We start from the raw sequence: 21,188 nt of genomic DNA on the forward strand, positions 1-21,188 counted from the left end.
GGAAAAATTGAATGATACGCTTTTGACAGTGATTTAATTAAAGTGATTGTACAGGCATGTAAACACACCATTAAGTGTCTATTTCTCCACAGTAGCTATAGTGCTGTAAGCACTTTTACCTTGAAGTACCCCACCATAAACCTAATTTCACTTACCTGTCTCTCATTTATTTGTGAACAAGGTACTCTGGGTGAAGTTACTTGGCCTGTTACTATGTCAGTACTTGACCTGTTCTATGCACATAGCCTACAGTAAGCTGTCACTGTAACAGATTTAAATTAACTAAATTGCTGATTTAGCATAATTTTCCTTCTTTTTCTTGCATGTGCATTGAGTAAACTTCAATAAATGCTCATTTCCAGTATCAGGCACTCTGTGTTTTATCACTTGCTACAAGTAGAAAAACAACCTCACATTAAATGATGGATCCACTTCCAACTGTTCTTTTATCTCAAAATAGAGTAAACGGGTCTATCTGAAGGCCAGTAAATACTATGGTACTGTTGAATGTTTGAATTAACAGGACCCATAAACAAAGATAGTAATTTTCAACTTTTTTTGTATCTTTATTCATTATGAGGTGCCATTGCTGTGAAGGCAACTGAATACATCTATCTACATAATCAAGGATTTTTCTTGTATTAAGAATACACATGTAAGGCACCCTTTGAACTTCTTAATCCACATTGAACACAATCACCTACTTTTAAATGGAGCCTATTTTGGGTAATATTTCAACACATCATGGACCCAGCAGCCAAGCAGAAAGCCTATGCTACCCAGCTGTAAATTCCGTTTATCTGTCAAGTGTTTTGTAACTTCAGGTTAATTCTCCCCAAATACAGAAAACAATCACTGTATTTAAAGAAAATGCAAATTTAGGAAGTCCTCCAAGCACAAGATGTCTAAATACTAAGTACAAGATGACAGTTCTCTCAGTCCGCAGATGAAATCTCTCAGGGAGGCAACGTCAGTCTGGACTACTAGGTGCAACAAAAGCGGTGAGGCAATGAAGAACTGCTACTGACAGGTACCTCTGACACGTTGTTATGAAAGGAAGCTTAGCTACTTCCCCTAAACCACATAAAGCCTCCATCCATTAGTAAATAACACGCGCATTACAACTTATAAACTAGCAATTTGGGCAGGATTTGGTGGTCTGTCTTTAGTGTTAGACAACTTAGTGCCACCTGGCTTCCCAAGGCAGGACACCGTGAGTCCTGTATGGTGGCCGCCCAACGTATGGAAATGCTTCGGAACCTGCAGGTGTTTTAAGAGGCACTCACTGTCTAGTTTTAAAATACTGTATCATATTCTCAGAGTTAACCTTTACCTTTCAAACAAAAGTAATCTTGAGGCAGAAGAATCTTTTATTTTTCTCTCTCCTGGGAAGCCACTATCTACAAAGTCCCCTCAGCAGCAAGCATCTGCCATTCCTCTTGGGCATGCCTACATCGCTAAATGAAATATTGCAGAAAGATACCCAGCTCGGGGCACCATTTGCAATATAATATCGTTGTGACAATATTTCATAGCGTGATGGGTTGATGTAGGCTGGCTGCCAGCCAGTCCTTCACTCCCTTTCCTCAACAGGATGAGGGAGGAGAGAATAATGTGGAGAAGTTCATGGGTCAAGGTAAAACCAGGGAGATCACTCGCCAATTTCCGTCTGGCAAAACAGACTCAACTTGGGGAAAAAGCATTTTAACTCATTGTCATCCCCCAGTGGCACAGAAGGGATGAACAACAGGGGTTGTGGTCAGTCCGTAACAGCTCCTCTCTGCCGCTCCTTCCTACGCACACTCTTCCCCTGCCCCAGCACAGGTCTTTCCCACAGCCTTCAGCCCTTAACAACAAACCTGTGAGTGTGGTCCCCCTCCAGGGGCTGTGGGGCAATCCCAGCTCCTGTGGCTGGAGCACCTTCTCTCCCCCTCCTTCTCCTCTCCCCTTGGTGTTTGCTGCTACCAGGCAGCACTTAGCCCTTTCTTGCACAGGAGTTGTGGCCACCTTGGCTACTGGGCTCAGCCATGCCTTGCAGTGGGGTCATTGGAGCCAGCTGGAACCAGCTGGTTTTTGCCCATTGTAGCCCTGGCCTCTCCTCACAGAGGCCACCCTGCAGCACCCCGACAGAGCCTGGGCACCAGCACCCAGTGTACACTCTTGCCTTTTCCCTGACTGAAAAACTTTGAGTTCACACACACATTTTTTCCTTGACTGATAATGTGTTAAAATGAACACACACAGACCAATTTGCCTGTGTGAACACTTGTAGTGCTTATGGATAATCACCTCAAGCTCAGATTTCTTTACATAGTGCTTTAGTTTTCTATGGACAGGTATTCCCAGTCAGCCTTCAGGACAAAAATTATAAAGACTATTTCTGTCCAATAGTTAAATTCCTCTGCACACAGATACAAGAAACTCTTGCTGCCGACTCACCTGCAAAAAAGCTGGAGATGTAGAAAGAAAAACTTTTACAAGAATTGCTCAAAACCTCTCTGACTTCTCAAGCAATTAGTTGCTGGGGTGATCTAAGAGGTTACTATCCCCAGTTATGAATCTGCAATGCAGGAGCAGGACAATTCTTTGAAAGCAGAAATAGCTGTCACTATCAGTCACTGCTCTACCCAGGCCCACGAGACTGAGCTGGAAAAGGTAATAAGACTGCTCCACAGCCTGTTCAACACCTCCAAACAAGCGTGTTGCTGAAGAAAGGAATAACAACTAAAATAATGCCTACTTTAACCGGCAAAGTACAAAAAAAAAATGGTGACCGACTCAACTGCAAATACATAGCTGTGAGAATATCCAGGTGAGGGTACCTAAACATCTCCTTTTTACCAAGAAGAAAACTTGCATATCTATCATGGTAGGTCTTGCCCCTGTGCATAATTGTTAGGAAGCAGAGCCAAACGTCAATCGAAGAACCCTATGTATTACTCTAATAGCTAGGATTAATAAATTATAGGTTTCCTAGTATAAATACGCCTGCATTCAGTACAAGCTGCTGTTTGAAATGTATTGATAACTGTGAAAGGATTTGGACTGCTCCCAAGTCAAACTGTGCACTCCATGCGATATCAACCTTCCCTGCAGCATTCACTAACACAGTCTATATCGTAGCCTGTTCCTTGATTAAACACATCTAGGTGATGATGAAATCTTTGACAAGCCTATCCTTGACAAAATCAGGACATCGTCGGATGTAGCACACGAGGCTTGTGACTTAAGAAGCGCACAATGGAACACAAAAATAAGTTATTGGTTCTATGTGGTTCCCACTGTTCCTCCCAGCAGAGAGATGTTGTTCTTGAGCATTCAGAGGCTGGCCCACTTCTTCTAGTGAGCAGGCTTCTCTACACAGGGCTAGGAAATCCCTGCTTTAAAGCACGTGGTAGAGTTTCTCACCCAGTCCTCCTGATGGAAAAGGTCAAGGATAGCTTTGAAAAGGCTCAAGTTTCTGTGTGCCCTGAATAGCATGCCAGAGAAGTCTCTGCCTCATTAGAGTTTCTGGCCTGAGCAACAAGTGCTGTAAAAATCAGGGTGCTCTGCTCTTCCCCACAACTGTTAAGGCTGTTGGTCTGTTTGTTTTTTGTAACTCACCTGGGAGTAAGGTGGACCTGCCTAAGAAGTTTCTTTGTTAATCTTGCATTATTTGTTCTCCTGAAGGATTTAGCTAGAAAAACTGAGCTGCCACAGCCAGGTTAGTTATGCAAGAGGAAGACCTGTCTTCTGGGGTATTTTCAGCTGTTGTTACCTTAGTTACAGACCCATGTGGACAATCTGCAAGGCCCTTGATGATGAACAACCGTGTTATCAGAAACTGGCTCTGCGTATGGGAGATTGCTTGAGGAACCCAGATCTGTGCCCATGATCAGCAATCCCCTGCTGTGAGACCTGTCTACTGAGGCTCCTTAAAGCTGTCAGTAACCTGCCCGGTGAAACATTGGACCAGGTTGCAAGTAGCGGCATACTTTAGAAGTAACTTGTCCTCAGAATAAAAAAAAAAAAAACCAAGAAAGACTGAAATGTGTAGAGGGACTATATATGGCCAGGGTGAATAATTTCAAGATAAAACTGCTTTCTTCATTCTTAATGACAAAACAGCTTTTTATGCAAAAGAAAAACTAAAGGCCCAGAGCAAATGTTGAATTAGAAAATACAGTGCAAATGTTCCTATTCCTGCTTTGCCATATAAGACTTGGGAGTAATTTCCAAGGACCTTAAGTAGAAGGAACCAGTCAGAAATAAAAATATCTACTTTGTTGAGTACAATACTAGCATTAATGCAGTTATCCTCAAAATACTCACAAAAGGGATGGCTCTTACTGTTGTAATTTTACAGATGGGACTTTAATCCCAGTGATGTGCAGCTAAAAAGGCAGCAACTAGAAATGAAACACTCATCTCCTAAATTCTCTTTCCTGTGAATAGATCTAGAGCAAAAGAGAAATCAGCCTGAACTACACTTATATATGAATTAGATTGTACTTAATAATGCTATTCAGTGTTAGTACTTAAAACACTTTAAATTTTTATTAGCTGTCATTATACTTTTATGCAATACAACATACATGGGACATATTTTATATACAAGAAAAAAATACAATTGCTAACTCACCTCCAGCTACAGTAAGTGGCAATGAGAAAGCAAAGGAGTAGGCAAATTATCTCTCCAAGCTTGTAAGCATGCATGCAACTCCTGTAGAAAAGCTGAGAAAACACAATTCTGCAATAAGATTTCCCATTATCCTGATTTTTTTCTTAAAGTATCTAATTCAATCACTAAAACTATATATAAAATGAGAGATAACCCTACAGTCTACAAAGTTCCTTTTCCTTTCCTTTGAAAAATATTTGGCTGCAAAATTTGAGGCATGATACAAGAACAGGCTGTCCCTCTCCCATGGACTGCAAGGAGGAAATGCTCCTGACGCCATCAGCATACTTCCCCATAGCTCTTTCAGATACACCCTCCCACATCAAATTAAAGATGTTACATACCACAAGGACTTTTCATAATCGCACAGATAGACTGCTCACTCAGAACACAATACATGTATCAACTGTGTATCCTTGTTCTATTGTTTTGCTTCAAAAAAGACCTCTTGGCCCTCTACCTGAAAACATAGGTGGGAGATAGAGGGCAGGAGAGGAAGTCATAATGAATACATGCTCAAGGAAACATTCAAGGATTTTGCTGTAGGATTCCCATTAGTATCAGTGGGGGTTGTTTAGGGATTTAGCTATACAATGCTTTGAAAACATGCATCTCACTGTTGGTAGAAGGACATAACTGCTCTGAATTTGTCATTACTCTTATGTCTCCAGCGAGGGAGGTTAATAAAAGGTTTAAAGAGAAGGAGTGGCAGGATAGAGGTTCTGATATGAAGACAATGCTTCCTGTCCTGCTGGGCTGTCAAGTCTATATGACATGTCACTTCAAGCCATCAAGGTAGAGCTGGGCAAAATGCAGGCACAGAATTACATGTACTATGCACTTTAAGTGTCAGTCCACCTAGAACATTCAAGCAAGTGAAACCACTAGAGCAGCTAACAAGTTTGGATTTAGTTCCATTTTCCACCAATTAAAATGTTCAGATTTTTCTCATTCTTAGGAAAAAATATGAAGGACCTCATAAAATTTCAGGAAGACACTCATGTTATTTTTATCCTTTTCAACACCCTGTGATTTAGCTTTAGGTGACAACTTTGATAACAGCTTTATGTAATTGCTTTTTTTGTGTTAAGAATTCTACTGATAACAGAAGCAATAGTTTGCAAATTATTATAAAAATAATAGCAAAAAGGAGTAATCTTCCATACATATGTGACATGCAAAAAATATTTGGCATTAATCATTCTGGAGGTAGCTAGAAAAGGAAAGGAACAGAAAAAATCCATTAGGTAATAAGGATTCACTTAACACCATACTTTAGTCAGGAAGACAAGAGGAACTCAAAAATATTTATCAGTAGGATTCCATGACAATGAGATTTTGTCTAGTTTTTATTGAGAAATGAAAAGGTTTCTCCTGGCAAGATAGCATCCTAACCTGCCTCATAGCACCAGGAGAATGGGGAATTTCATTCTTCTGTAAACCTGGTCACAAGACAAAAAACTACTGTCTTGAGGAAGTAGTGTGAAGTCTAGTGCTAAGGTAAGAGAATCACAACTAGGTCGTCACTCTGTCTGTTCCCAAATGCTAGTACACTGCAAATCCACGTCTTCTGCTATAACTATTTTGCCTAAGTATCAACATATCTGGAGTGCGCCCTCTACTACAAAATATTCCATCAGACATGACATCTCCATAGACAATATAATCACATAAAGAAATCTTGAATAAAGACCAAATGAAGAAGATGCATGCAAGATGTGCAGATGGACCGCGGAGATGAAACACCCTTTGAAGGTAAAGTTAGAGCATTAAACTAGTATCTGCTGTGTTGCTATGTAATGCTTGAGCCTATGGTTTGCTGCAGTATATAGACCTACTCATATGAACTTCAGTGCATCCAGGAATTGACATAGACATTGATTGTGCTGCATGATTTCTGTCCCATATGTTGACACAGCAGTACTTCTTTGTTTCTAAACTCCTTACAGGAGGCAGACATTACATACTCTTCCATATTTTTTCAGCAGAAATACCCAAGAAAGAGATCACATAGTGCAAGGGTCTTGCTCTGTTTGGTAGGAGAATGATGAGAACTGCCCTGTTGTCAGAGGATTTAGCTTATTGTCCAAATCTACACAAAACTTCCATACATATTTTGTTACAATATAAATATTATGAGAATCACCATACATATTTTATTTCTAGAAATGTAACACAAATTTGTATGTGTTCTCCCTCCTGTAATGGAGGAAAATAAATAGAATTCTCAAGAGCTCTGATCCACCTGGCCCTATGTTTCCTTTTTTTCTATTTTTACCCTGCTTTTCAGAGGCTGCAGAGGACTGATTCTGACCCCTAAATATATGACAAAATTCAGTTTTTCCTAACATGAGTGAGAAGGTTTCAACCTGCTTAATAGAACTGTTCCATGTGCCAACCTGCATTAATCCAAACAATACATCCCCATGGCCTTTGACAACCTGTATCAGTAGTGTTAGATAAAGAACACGAAATCTACTGTGGATTTCAGGTGTCTCATTTCCTACAGGAGCTGCAAACACTTACATAAAGACACTTTCCAACAAAGAGCCTATGCTAAAATCACTGGAAACAGTTAAATTTTGACTGAAATACCCCCAATTCGTATCACAGTCGTGTAAAAGTCCACGTTTTCTCATGTGCACATTATGCATGGACACCACGTCAGTAAATGATAGTATTTGCAACAGAAGCACAGGTATGAAAAGTAATGTTTAGACATGTTTGTTCGAACACGTGCCATATCAAATGCAAGGCTGATTCCTCCTCCCTCAAATTCTGAAACTTGAAGTAATAACTATCACTTTTTTCAGAAAGCATTCCAGCTATTTTTATTTTCTCCTTTCCTCCTACACACTCCACTCAATGTATCAGAAATTCTTCATGTTCCACAAAAAAAAGTATTGCAGAAGGTGTGTAAAGGAGAAAGGCAATGCTTCATAAACCTTTTAATTCTTAGGACCAGACATCAGGTTAATACACAAAATGCAAATGTGGCTACCTAAAACTAGTCAGGAAAGTTCCTTTAAAAGATACATTTTTGCCATTTGCAGGAAAACTGAGCAAATCAACATGATAAATGCAAACAAAGCCATGGACAGCAGTAAAATTTTGCAAAGTCTTTGACAGAAAAAAAGTGAGTATGTTCAGATAATGTGTGAAAAAGTGAGGTATTGTCAGATAATGTGCATGACATATGCCATCTCTTTTCCTATGAGTGCCTCTCAGAAAAAACGCTTTGCAGCATTTTGGTGTGGAAATTTACATCACCCAGCTTCAAAACACTGCCTATTTTGCAAGTTCACAAACTCTGTCCTCTCAACTGTCACATCACATTGTAACAACGCTGTTTTGAGAGCTACACCCCTCTGTGAACACCCAACAAGGGATTACTTCATCTTTGTTTTCTTATGCTGAAAAGTCAAGGCCGACTTCAAAACTAAAACAGTCAGTCTCTTGTCACTGAACATATAATCAGGTGTTCTGCCATTGCAGCAGTTCAGGTTATATTTCCAACAAATATCACAAGCAGCAAAATGCTTTTGGCTATTAAATTGCCTACATGAGTGTTGAAAGTAACTTAAACCAGCTGAAGCAAAGCGCAAGATACATGCACAGTGACGCTATTCTTGTTGTTAAACTTTTACTGTGCCGTTGATAACTGATGACATCCACTGGAACATAATTCTATACTTTTTTTAACTCTGAATAGCATCACAGTTTCAAGTGCTGCATTAACTTCCGAGAGATTTCATTAACACACTCCAGCAAACCAGGAAACAAGATGAGAAGGTGTAACAGTCGACTTTTCCTGACATGGCCAGTCTAATAGGGAGCCAGAAATACTTTCACTTAAAATGAAAATGAAAAGAAACCCTCTTGTCTAGATCCATATTGTGCTGCAATAATAATTGCCCTTATCCATCACGCTACTTATATCAGCTACAGTGTACATTAAATGTTACAGTAAAATACTGAATGAACCATATTGTCCGGAAATGGTTTTCCCTGCCAGTCATGGTATTAGAAGGTTAATAAAGATGCATATCCAACCTCTCAGTGAGATTACCACAAAGACAGGAATTGTTTTGTCCCAAGTAACAATGTGCACCTTTGAGACAGAGCAAATGAGCAATCCTCCCTCCCTTTTCCCTGTCGCTACCCAAGAACATTTAACTTAAAAACATGCAGAGGTTACTGCTATGCAGCCATAAATGCAGCTAGATGAGTGAAAATAAGTGCCCACATCTGGTAATCAAATCCACTGTACAGACCTGAAAATGAGAAAAAGGTTGTTTGATAGGAAGAGAGGCACGCAGCCAAGACAGAAAGTCCTAGAAAAAAAGATAAGGCAATATAGCTTGTTGACTGTGTCAGTGGAGGTCATGGGCATGAGGTTCAGTGGGGTCCAGCCAGAGAGAAGATCTACAGGAAAAAGGGAGAAGAGGGTGCAAAGGAAAGATTAATGGAATTCAATCTTCCAGAGAATAGGGGGAAAAGATTGAAATTTTCATGCAAATGAAGTGCACGGTTTGTTTTATCATTCATCATGACCTCATTCATCTGCAACAGACTCTTCAGGCAGAAATGGTTCCTGCTCCAGAAATGTAGCAATGATTCTATACGTTCATACAGGATCTTGCACACAATAGGACCCTGGCCTCTAGATATTGCAGAAATAAAAAAAAAAAAAAAAGCAAAACCCAAAACAAAGAGTAATAGGAAGTGGAATCAAATCCCCTAAAATGGAAAGAAATTTGAGGAGGTTTAACTACAACCAACATAATTGAAAGTAACTCCAGTTTAAATAGTTGATGTTTATACCACTGCTGGTACATCAGTTTAAAGACTGCAGAATAATTCTGAATTCAGGCCAAATTTACCTGACAAAACTAATATCAAATACTCCTGTAAAGTGTATTATAAGGGAAACAACACCTTTAGCAAAGGTTCATACAAAGAGAGGATCAATCTATGAGTGATACTGCAGAAATAATTAAAAGACAAGTTCTGTTTTTCTCCAGGTGAAGAGTTACATGTACCTCAGAAAACTGCATTTTTTTTTGTTATTTAAAGCAATAAAGATAAATTGAAAAATGAAATTAAAAAAATATATATCCTAAGTTCTTCTCTAAATAATTCCTGTCACTGCGGATTCACAATTTTCCAGTTGATTTGCATTTTAAGAGGTCTAGAAGGCACCAAAGTAAACCACAATAAAAAAAAACCACACAGACAAAACAATCAGAAAACCAGATGCACATAATTTGGAGATAGATAACCTAACCTGACTTTAGCTGATATTTACATTACTGTCATATGCCTCATGTATTAATACTTACTTCTTTTTATGCATCACTTTCTTATTCTTTTTTTCTTAAAATGCTTTCCAAACAAGAACTGTAAAAATAGTCTGTTGCCATTCTCAAATACTGATCTCCTACAATGAAGAGTTCCTGCTTAATGCCTTCATTGTTACTATTTTGCTTCAAGTCATAGATTCCAGTGTAAGGCTACAGAATAAATTTCACTTTATTTATTTGATTTTTATAACCTGAAACTATTTGTGTTAGAATATTTTAAGAACAACCCTGTAACTTCCCCTTCACAAGCTAATGTCCAACAGTAAGTCTTGTGCTAAAAGAGCATCCTCCCTAGTGACAATTATTTTTTCTATCTTATGGTAGGAACATAACTATGTTATCAACACAGTCTCACACATCATACTGGGCGGGTAGCACAGCAAGTGTGCGTGTTAAAAGCTAGTATTTTATGGCAAATAACCCTAACATTGTGTATCTAACATATTAGACTTTGTTTTAGGATAACTGAGCAATGATTGGTGGATATTTAAGTATTCAGATTTTTCTCTCCTCAGTGCTGAAATGGTAACTGACTGCTTGGTGTCAGAGATATGAAAGTTATATTACTATGAATTAATGAAAAGTCTAACTGGAACCAGTTCATACTTCAGTAATACATGCCAGTCCAATACTAGAGACTGAAAACTTCTTCAGAAAGAATAAAGACAACCCCTCTCCTTTTCCATTTCTGAATGTTGACCACTCCTCTGCACTGCATTTTAAAATGAGTTATCACAGAAAATAGAGTGAGGCTCCCTCCAGTCCGCTCTTCCTCTAATCCTGTTGTAGTACAGTTCTGATTTTAAAGTAGTAACAAATGAAAAGTGACATATTTGTACACTTTTCAGCATCTGTACTTCATAAGTGCTAGGAATTACTTGTCCTTATTGTTGGTATTTTATTGTTGGTTGTAGTTGATGGAAAACTTTTCTTGTGGTGTGAGTATGAAATACTTAATTTACTAATTAAATTTGTACTTGTAACAAAACTCTGCAGACATCAGTCTGATTCATGAAAAAGACGTTTTCCTTTACTTAACAATCATCACAGTTGTAAGGAAACTTCCGTTTCTTAATAGCTGATGAGTTTGTCTTTCAGGTAATAGTGCCCAGATAAACCTATATAAAATAAAATATATTTTTCCATTACATACAGAATATATGTTGTGGTCTACTTGAAGATTTGGGGTTTTTTTTGAGGGGGGCGGGGAATGCAAGCCTAGATCTGTAGCTTTAGTTCTATCATCCAGGACACTTGGCACATATTTGTAGACATCTATGAAAGTTAGTACAGTTTGAGCTCTGACACTGTGAAAATGAAGTTTAGCCTTCTCAGTCAGAGAGCGCTTTGCCTATTTTTAACCACAGGAACAGCAAAGAAGTGTCAGCTATTACTTGACAGAATATGGGTTTGAGACAAGACATCTGCAAAAATTCTTTTAACCTCCTCCTCCCTCCCCAACTGCATGAATCTCCCAAGAAAGTGTAGAATAAATAGTTGAAAATTCACTACTTCAAACCAACAAAGCAATATTCAGAGGTATTTTTAGGAGACTTGTCTGTCCTACACAAATATATCTGATCCGAACAATTTTGACACCTTTAATACCTCAACATTCAGATACAAACCTTCCAGACTATCACAGCATCTTCTTCATATCTATTCCCAGTACAATCTGGCAAAAGAAATATCCGTATGATCTGCAGTCCCGTGTCTGGTGTTAACCTGGGAGTGATTGCTCCCTGTTACAAAACGTAAGGCACCAAGAACCATACAGGTGTCTGTCTTCTTTCTTTTCACTGTTTGTTTGTTTTAAGATATAGTAGATTACTCAAATCCAAAAATTAGCAAAGCTTTTAAACAATAATCTTTAACCAACTTATTTTAGTTTACTGATTGTCCAAGAAAGGATAATACTCGTTTCCAATAATGTGAAATTTTTGTAAGTAATCTGGATTATTTTATGTAAAAGACATCAGCCTCTTTCAGTGGCGTAATATTAAGACAAATAATTAGCATAAAGAAAATTAGGTCGGAGTTGTAAAAGGTTGTCTTTAAAAAAGAAAAGCATATAGATTTTTTTCCCATCAGAAATTGTAGAAGTCGAATTTTCCTTAACTTGAAATCTCCATCAGGGTGCTCCAAATAAAAACATACACACACAGAGTTACGAAAAATAAGTTAACTACTTAGCTGTATAAGTCATCCATCAGAGGCCCCTGGATATTGGGTGTTCCTAGTTTGAAACTAAAATATCTGTAACAAGCGAAACTTTAAAAAAATTCAAGTAAAAAATTCTGTGGAGTGTGCCAGTAATTGATGGTGTGCAAGTTGTTTCACAGAACGTGACCCAAAATGTTTCTCTCCTTCTCCCCTTTTTTTTTTCATCTGAAGTATGAGTTGGTGCTTTTAAGCCATAGCAAAGACATTCAAATAGATTACAAAAGTGGGATAACTTCTGTCCCAGCATCACACCTGTGAGACATGCCAGAATTACAGAACAGGCAAGGAATCTCTTTAACAAGACAACTTTGCTTTCTATCAACTTCAAAAAGTAAAGCCAACCAGCACTAATCCATCTGATTATAGACATCGGACAGACAAATGGTTATTTGAATCAAATAAATTCAAATTTCGTAGCCTGTACCTGCCATGGGACCCATCTTTGCTCTGAAGAATAACAAGGACAGACAGCTGCACATTGGAAACTAAGGACTGGATTTGAGAAATGAGCAAAGCACTTTCCCATACACCATATATTAATAATGTGATTAAACTCTCTTTACTAAAATAAACCTTAAAAACGAGTACACAGTTTTGCTGAGGTTTGCTATAGTCAAAACTTAGATTAGGAGATATATGTCACACGTTGCTGCAAATTTTTCTAGTACCAATACCATAACATACCTCTTATATTTCACTAAACAAAACCAAATGAGAATGATGAAGCAAGCTTTCTTTAAAAAATAAAAAAGCTAAAAGGAAACAGATTACCACTTACATTTTGTAGTTCATAATCCAGAATAGAATAGCAAGAAGATTTGTTCATGGGTTTGTCTTTGACTTTTTTTTTTTTCCTTAAATATTGTGGAGAAAGACACTCTGGATCAAACCAATGTATATTCAAAAGTCAAGCTGTGATTCTTCTCTCTTGTGGCCATAGGACAAAAATTAATGTATATTACCTTTTGATTTCTATATTTCACTCAATACCATAAATTCCTAGTCAACATCTTTTGAGATAAAGTTAAATGGCACACTTTGAATAAAGCTTGTGTAATAACCTGTCAAAGTTCAATAAATAAATTAACTTCAATAAAGACAGGTAGAGACACTTGGATGGAGAACACAGACATATCTATCTTCAGTTCAAAGCTAGCATTTAAATTTGGGGCAGAGGTTCCTCTATCAGAATAGCAGATAAAAAGCAACAAAATATTCCCCTTTGTTTCAACAACACTATTTCTGTAGTTCGTCTCCTCTGTAAGTTAGAGCCATATGGACCTGAAAATCATCCATTATAATGGACTATTCTTACCCAAAGTCAAGAGTAACCACCATTTTTTGTGGCCATTTTTACACAGCAGACTCTATATGAAGAAGAAAGGTGATGCCGACACTACCAAACACTGGTCAGTCAAAAGGGAAATATTACAGAAATGAGAAAACTGACTTATTTAAAGTAATGGTAAATTTTTTTATTTACCTTGTTCAATATTACATGAGGAACCTGAATGATCTATCTCCTAGCCTTTTATACCAAGACCAAAATGTAGACATAGTAAAATATTTATGAAGCTACTTCTAGACCCTACTAACCCAGTTCAGACTGAGGATACTGAGGAATACATCTGGCCACTCCTCCTGCCAAAATTAGTTTTTCAGCTGGCAATTCTAAAAGGCCATGTCATTATATCAGTTCGTCAGCCAAGATATAAAATCTATCAGGTTACGAACCCAGATTCCAGAAAACAGCTGAGCCAGAGTATAAATTTGCTATGCTTAGATAATTTCAATTATTTATTTTTCAAATGTACTGAGAAGATATTCTTGTATAAATCATAGTTCATTATTAGGTTAAGAATTTTTGATGGAGTGGTTTGAGACTAATCATGCAAACTTGAAGACCTCAGGACAGCTGCAAATGTTTGCAGGAAATAATTAGAATATAATTTTACATTCTGATTTGCCATCAGTGTCTTAAAAGATAGTTTAAACATTTACTCAATAACAAAACACATCCTGACTGACAAAGTTGCCCATTGGCCTCCACTAAGCAAGAAGGCTGGAGAACAACGACTGCTTCCCCAGCTCCCTTTCTGCCTCTCTGCCCAGTTGCATTGATACAATACAGCACATGCTTTCAGACCACAGTAATTCTGTGGAAGGGTTTTTCCCCCTAACTCCTCACTATTTCATATCCCACAGCAGGCTCTGGCCCTGATCTAAGTTTTGGGGAGAATCTCTCTATAGAAGACTTTGTTTACAGTCTGCATAGCCAAACACACACACACAAAAAAAATCTCAAAACACTTCATTCTCTACTATATAACTTATTTCTAAAACTCACTGTTAAATACACTGATAAATACAACAACAAAATTATAGGCAGCACTGATAACCTCCAGCCCACCAGATACCAATTTCCCAGGTACCCAAAGGAGAAATTTTTTTGCAACCTGTGAAAGCACAGAAAGTTTTCACACTGCAAAGCATGACTGGAGAATATGGTGCCTCCTTCAAGGACACGATGGCTTGATATAGTAAGTCTCCGAGGCATGGTTATGTGCTTGCTTCCTGAGCTCCACAGAGATCTCCTTCTCGTTTGAGCTGTAGGCTGCCTGACTGTTTAACCCTGCACTCCAGAACTTTCCTCCAGCTAAGCATGCCTGGGCACTGCCAGAGCAGCAGTCTTTTCTCTCCCTTCAAGGCTTGCACCTCACCTAATGTGCAGGAGCTAAGCCCTCCTCCCCACTGCTCAGGTGCACTTCTTTTTAAGAAACGTAGCATAGAATATACATGCATTTAATTTTGAGCAAATAGAACAGTTGTCCATCACAATTTGAAGAGTAATTCCCAAAGACAAAGTTCACTGTCAAACTGGAAGGCTGCATCATGCAAGGTCTTGGCAGAAATCTGCTCAGTATTTTTATTAACAACTCGAATAGAAAATAAGTTATAACATTTACGGCTATCACTGAACTGGGAGGGGTTGCAGGCACTCTCGAGAGCAGGATTAGATTTCGTATTCATTTCAGAAACTGGAGCAGTGTTATCAGCCAACAGGATTCAATTCAATGAAGGCAAAATTCAAATATTTCATTTCAAAAAAAGTGAAAAGAAAACAGTATAAAATCGGAGCTACCTGGGTGAAGCAGAGTTGACATGTTATAATAGCTCAAATTGAATAGAAGCCAAAACCATAATGCTGTTGCATAACTGGTAAATGTCAATCTGAAAAATATTTTTTAAAGTGTCATGCAGAATGCATGGGAGGTAAGTTTTCCACTCTCCTGGCAATGAAGAGACTCAGCTGGAATAGTCTATTCAGTTGGGTCATTTCTCCTTGAGAAAGGCAAAGAAATCGCTGAGAACCCTGAGGGAAAAGCCAAGACTGAGAAGATGTTTCACAAACATGATCTGGGAAGAAAGGTTAAGGGAACGGCATTTGTTTAGTGAAAAAAAGAGAAGATTAAGCAGGAGGAAGGGCTTAAAAACAGACTCCCAATAGAACTTCTTATAAGGCAGTCAACAAATACTTTCTCTCCATAACTACTATGAGATAGAATAAGAATTTTTTTCAATTATTTTTCAATAAGAGGGATTCCTAGGACAATATCAGAGGAGAAGTTTCTCACTCTAAATGTACAGGAGAAGAAAGGGCCTATGTCACTGTTTTTTTAGAAGGGAAAATTGCCAGAAGAAGAAAGAACAGATACCTACGCTAGTACTGCAGGCTCACAGAATTAAACACTTGAAGAATGACAGCACTGGAGTCTCTTTGCAGATTTTCAGATAAAGAAAAATTTCACAAACTTAGTTTTCCCTGGAAAATCGTTTCAGGAGTGTTTCAGTGAGGAATCTGCTGGAATGGGGTCAGCACGTTTGCAAAGACTCTGACATGAAAAATAAACGCTTTTTTTCCTGACATAGAATTCATAACTTTTTCAGAACAAAATACCGTGCTTGTTGCTGTGATGGAAGTAGGGGAAGGTCAACATCAAAGAACAGCAAAGAAAAATACTGCACGAAGAATCTTGATCTTCAGAGATCCCTTTAGTACAGTATTTATAAAATAAAAACAGCTAACAAAACACAATTATACAATAGACTTGGGAAAAAAAGCTGTCATTCTGCCAAGTGACACATGAGATCCTTTTGGTAACAGGATAAATCAGTGACACATACAGTTTAATAGTTCAAGAACAACTTCTTTTTAAAGGTACAAAACAGTGAAATTATATTACATAACAAAACTGTTATTTTCTACTTTTAAAAGGAAATTGTAATTGCTCCCAAGTACCTACATGTCCATACAAGTACACCCACCACCACACATCTTCCCTCTTGAAAAAAAATAAGGAAGGAAAAATAAATTAAAATTAGGGAAAATACACATTGTGGAAGTGCTTGTTACCTAGCTCACGTTTTATAAAAGAGAAATAACTAAATACTGAAATAAATGCTTTATAAAACAAAAATAAATGTGTTTCCTCAGTTAAGTAGGTGATTCATTGTCAGAAATAAAATACAAGTTTGTGTTGGTTTGGGGAATTTTTTTTAAAGAACATTTTGGGGGGTTGGGATCACAGATGGGAAGAGTGGTTCTTGGCATGTGGCTGATTGTAGCCGGAGACAGATGATGATGGGCAAATGAACATGCTAGAAGAGGGAATGGAGATGCATCTCTGTCCATGCAATGGTTCAACTATGGAATCTATTCCATTCCATGGAATGGTTCAACTCAATGATCCAAGAGGTCTTTTCCAACCTGGTGATTCTATGATGTCCTTCAAATGCCGCAGTGCTCACCTAGGACCAGTATTCTGCTGCTGCTGTTGGCACCTGTCATCACTGACACAGCTAGGGACAGCGTCCAAGAAAACTAAATTTCTCTAAAGTTCTCTTTGGTAGATTCCATTCTCCATTTAGATATATTATTATTATTATTATTTCCTTGGAATTAATAAATTCCAGTGTGGAAACAAGAATAGCAAATAGGATTTTTCTTTTCTAAATATCATTTTAAATAGGAGAGTGCATACCCCTATTTCATCCATCATGGATAGACCTCAAAAACACTCAAGCTTAAGTTTCTTACTTAAAAGCATTTAATGGAATATAAAACTGAATTCTCAACTAGAATGAGGTTCTCAACCAGATCAGGGGATATTACATATCATGATAAAATTTACTTCTCTAGTCAATGGCAGCTACAACAGTGCACTGACTGAAAAGATACATCATTTTTAAGTGAACTGAAAGGTCTTTCAGTCTGAAAATATGACTAATATGCACGTTTCCTCTAGAAGTACCAGTGACATTGCAAATAGAGCACAAGAATCTAAGAGAAGGTTTTTTGGCTGTTTTAGGTTGGGCAGCCTTGGAGGCTGATCAGATTGGTTTGTGGTTTGTTAATTCTAATTCCTGGTCCTGCATTTGGTTTAAAGAATAACATCAAAGCCAACAATTAGAATCTCTTACAAGATGCACCTGCCTATTCTACGTTAAAAATAAACTTCGAAGACTGTTTTAATGAATCCATACATCTGGCAAATTTCAGTGACACACTGGGCATCAATATAAAGCTCTTTAAAGCTGGTATTTAATAGCCAAATAAGTGACCTGGTAATAGAGCTTGATATGGACAGTTGTGGATTTTTTGACGCCCCAAATCTAGGCTTGAATGAACATGAAATAATATGATGACCTCGGTCTGATTTCTTGAATCCATAGACAAATCATTCTGAACTTCCCTGAGTACAGAGCATTTTGAGAGGAAGTTGTTACTGTTGAGGGGGCAGAAGTTTTTTTTGTTTTATTTGGGGTTTTTTCCATCAAAAAGTGCCCATAAGAAAATTTTGTTTCGAATTTTCCAAATGAATTTGCAGTCTCAACATAGAGAGATCTGGTAAACTACAGCAAATAAAACCACCATCCAAAAAACAGCCCTGCGAAACACCTTCAAGTAACAAAAGTTAAATTAAAGCCATTCAATTTTAATAATCCACAGAAATTACTAGCAAAAAAAATCCATTTGTTGATTTAAAAGGTGCCACCAGCATGATTTGGTTAATCTAATAGCATCTTTGTAAGCTGTTCACGTAAGACCTCTGGTTAAAAGGCAGCCAGTGATGGATGAAATAGGTCTAATTACATATCTCTTTGTAGGTTTGTCAAATGCATAAATATTATACAAAGAAGATGGCTGTGTAATAAATTATAGTAAATTACTATAATAAAAAAGTTTACTTTTGTTTTAGATAATCAGTAAATTAATTGTGTTTGTTGGCAATTTAAAATGTATAATTAGTACTACATCTGTGTCATTTAAATCAGCTAAGCAATTCTCATTGTATCATTACTGTAGGAATTTGAAGTGTACTTAATGTATTAATGATTCACAATGGGGAAGAATTCTCATTAGTGGAAACTTTTGCATAGTCAATAACCAAGAACATTAGTAAATAAATGATTGAGTTCTCTACCAACCTATGAATTCCATGTAGGCAAATAAGTATTTAAGCGTAAATCTCTCAACAAAATAAATTAGCTATACATCAAGGGTGAATGTTTGCAAAAGCCACACAATACTAAGCTTTTTGAACATTCAATGGAAAATTTGAAAAATAGACAACACTAACAGCTTAACAATTACTCACTAGACAAAATCCAATGTTTTTACATGTCCTTGCTACCAAGTGACTCATGCATCCCCGTCTGGTTGAAAACTATAAAAATTACCAAAATTTCAAGTATACAAGCTGTTGACAATATTCTGCTTATGCAAAAGAAGAAAGAGCAAGCAGTAAAGTACATAAATACAACATTCCAGTATAACAATATAGTCCTACCAGCAATTCTCAGCAGGCATATAGCTGGGATGAGACTGCTTACTATGTAAGTGGCAACCATAACTACTTTATATTTGGTCAGCACCTCTTTCTTCCCCTGATGCAAAATAGGAAAATTCATGCAAGTCACAATAAGCATCTGTTTTCACCTGGCCTGCAAGGATGAGTCAGAAGATGGACCACATTGCCAAGACCTGAGATGGTTCAAAGCTCATTTGAGTATAGGCCTCATTGTCATCAACTTACCTTTAAAGTATATCATATAAGAAATCATAACATTGAAGAAATGAATCAATTTATCCAACAATTTTCAGCTGCTACAGTGTTAATTTGGTCCCAAATGCCTTTCTGCATTAGTTATTCAAAGTGCTTTTGGGGAAGATAACATGCAGGAATCAATGAGAAAAAGTACAACCAAATGGAGATAGTTTCTGCACCTAAGACAAGATTCGTGTTCATTTATCAGGATGGATTCATCAAGCAGAAATCATGCTTGACCAATCCGATAGCCTCCTATGATGGCATAACTTGCTGGGCAGATGAGGGAAGAGCAGTGGGTATTGTCTACATGGACTTCTGCAAGGCATTTGACACTGTCTCCCATAACATCCACACAGGTAAGCTTAGGGAATGTGGGCTAGATGAATAGACAGTGAGATGGATCAAGAACTGGCTGAATGTCAGAGCCCAGAGGGCCGCAATCAGTGGTGCAGAGTCTAGCTGGAAGCCTGTAACCAGCAGTGTTCCCCAGGGGTCAGTACTGGGTCCAGTCTTGTTCAACGTATTCGTCAATGAACTACATAAGGGGACAGAGTGTACTCTCAGTAAATTTTCTGATGATATGAAACTGGGAGGAGTGGCTGATACCTCAGAAGACTGTGCTGCCATTCAGTGAAAGCTGGGCAGGCTGGAGAGTTGGGCAGGAAGGAACCAAATGAAGTTCAGCAAAGGCAAGTGTAAAGTCTGCCACCTCAAGAGGGATAACCCTGTGCACCGGTACAGATTGCTGGAAAGCAGCTCTTCAAAGCAGGTCCTAGGAGTCCTGCTGGACAAGTTCAGCATAAGCCAGCAATGTGCCCTTGTGGCCAAGAAGGCCAACCTGGGGTGCATTAAGAAGAGTGCAGCCAGCAGGTCAAGGGAGGCTATCCTCCCCCTCTACTCTGCCTTAGAGAGGCCACATCTGGAGTAGGGTGTCCAGTTCTGGGCTCTTCAGCTCAAGAAAGACAAGGAATGATTGAAGAGAGTCCAGTGGAGAGCTACAAAGATGATAAGGGGACTAGAGTATCTCTCTTATGAGGAAAGGCTGAGAGATCTGGGTCAGTTAGCCTGGAGAAGACTGAGAGGGGACCGTATCAATTCTTATAAATATCTAAAGTGCTGGTGTCAGAAGGATGGAGCCAGACTCTTTCTGATGGTGCCCAGTGACAGGGCAAGGGGCATTCGGCACAAATTAGAGCACAAGAAGTTCCACCTTAACATGAGGAAACTTCTTTAACATGAGGATGACAGAACTGGAACAGGATACCCAGCAAGGTTGTGGAGTCTCCTTCTCTGGAGATATTAAAAACCTGCCTGGGTGTGCTCCTGTGCAACTTGCACTAGGTGAACCTGCTTTTGCAGGGGGGTTCGACTAGATGATCTTCAGAGGTGTCTTTTAAACCTGACAGTTCGGTGATTCTGTAATTCATTTGGGTTTGCAAAATTTGAATTCAGACGAGTTGTAAGACTTAAGATCTATTAGGAAGATCTAGAACTTTATCAATCTGCTCTTCATGTAACATACCGCTTGTTTCTAAAAAACATTCCTGTCAAATTGGAAAATATCTCATAGAATTTCTGGGTTTGTGCAATCATTGCCCTGACACTTAAATACATGTATCCTCAGCAAGCCAACAGAATAATTTCAGTGAAACCGACTTGTCTAGCCAGCCAAAAATCTAGAACTTTTGCTCTGAAAACCAGAAAAACCAGACACAGTTACATTTCATCTCAGTTACGTTTAAAATTAACCTTGCGAAAAGAAAATTCCTGAATCTATTTGGAAGGTAGCAGAGCTGGAAACAAAGACTATATGAGTAAAAATATAAAACA

At 38.1% G+C, this 21,188-nt stretch overlaps 1 protein-coding gene across 1 annotated transcript in view; it reads right to left on the bottom strand.

The window, feature by feature from the left end:
• Positions 1–21,188, bottom strand: part of LOC128852302 (uncharacterized) — a 341,810-nt gene that overhangs the window by 297,336 nt on the left and 23,286 nt on the right. Inside the window, exon 4 of the mRNA XM_054068130.1 lies at positions 4,622–4,713. The gene's annotated coding sequence lies outside the window, so the exon portion shown is untranslated. The remainder of the gene's footprint in view (positions 1–4,621; positions 4,714–21,188) is intronic.

The sequence above is a fragment of the Cuculus canorus genome, chromosome 1 (genome assembly GCF_017976375.1).
Source record: "Cuculus canorus isolate bCucCan1 chromosome 1, bCucCan1.pri, whole genome shotgun sequence".
In the NCBI taxonomy this organism is placed as follows: Eukaryota; Metazoa; Chordata; class Aves; order Cuculiformes; family Cuculidae; genus Cuculus; species Cuculus canorus.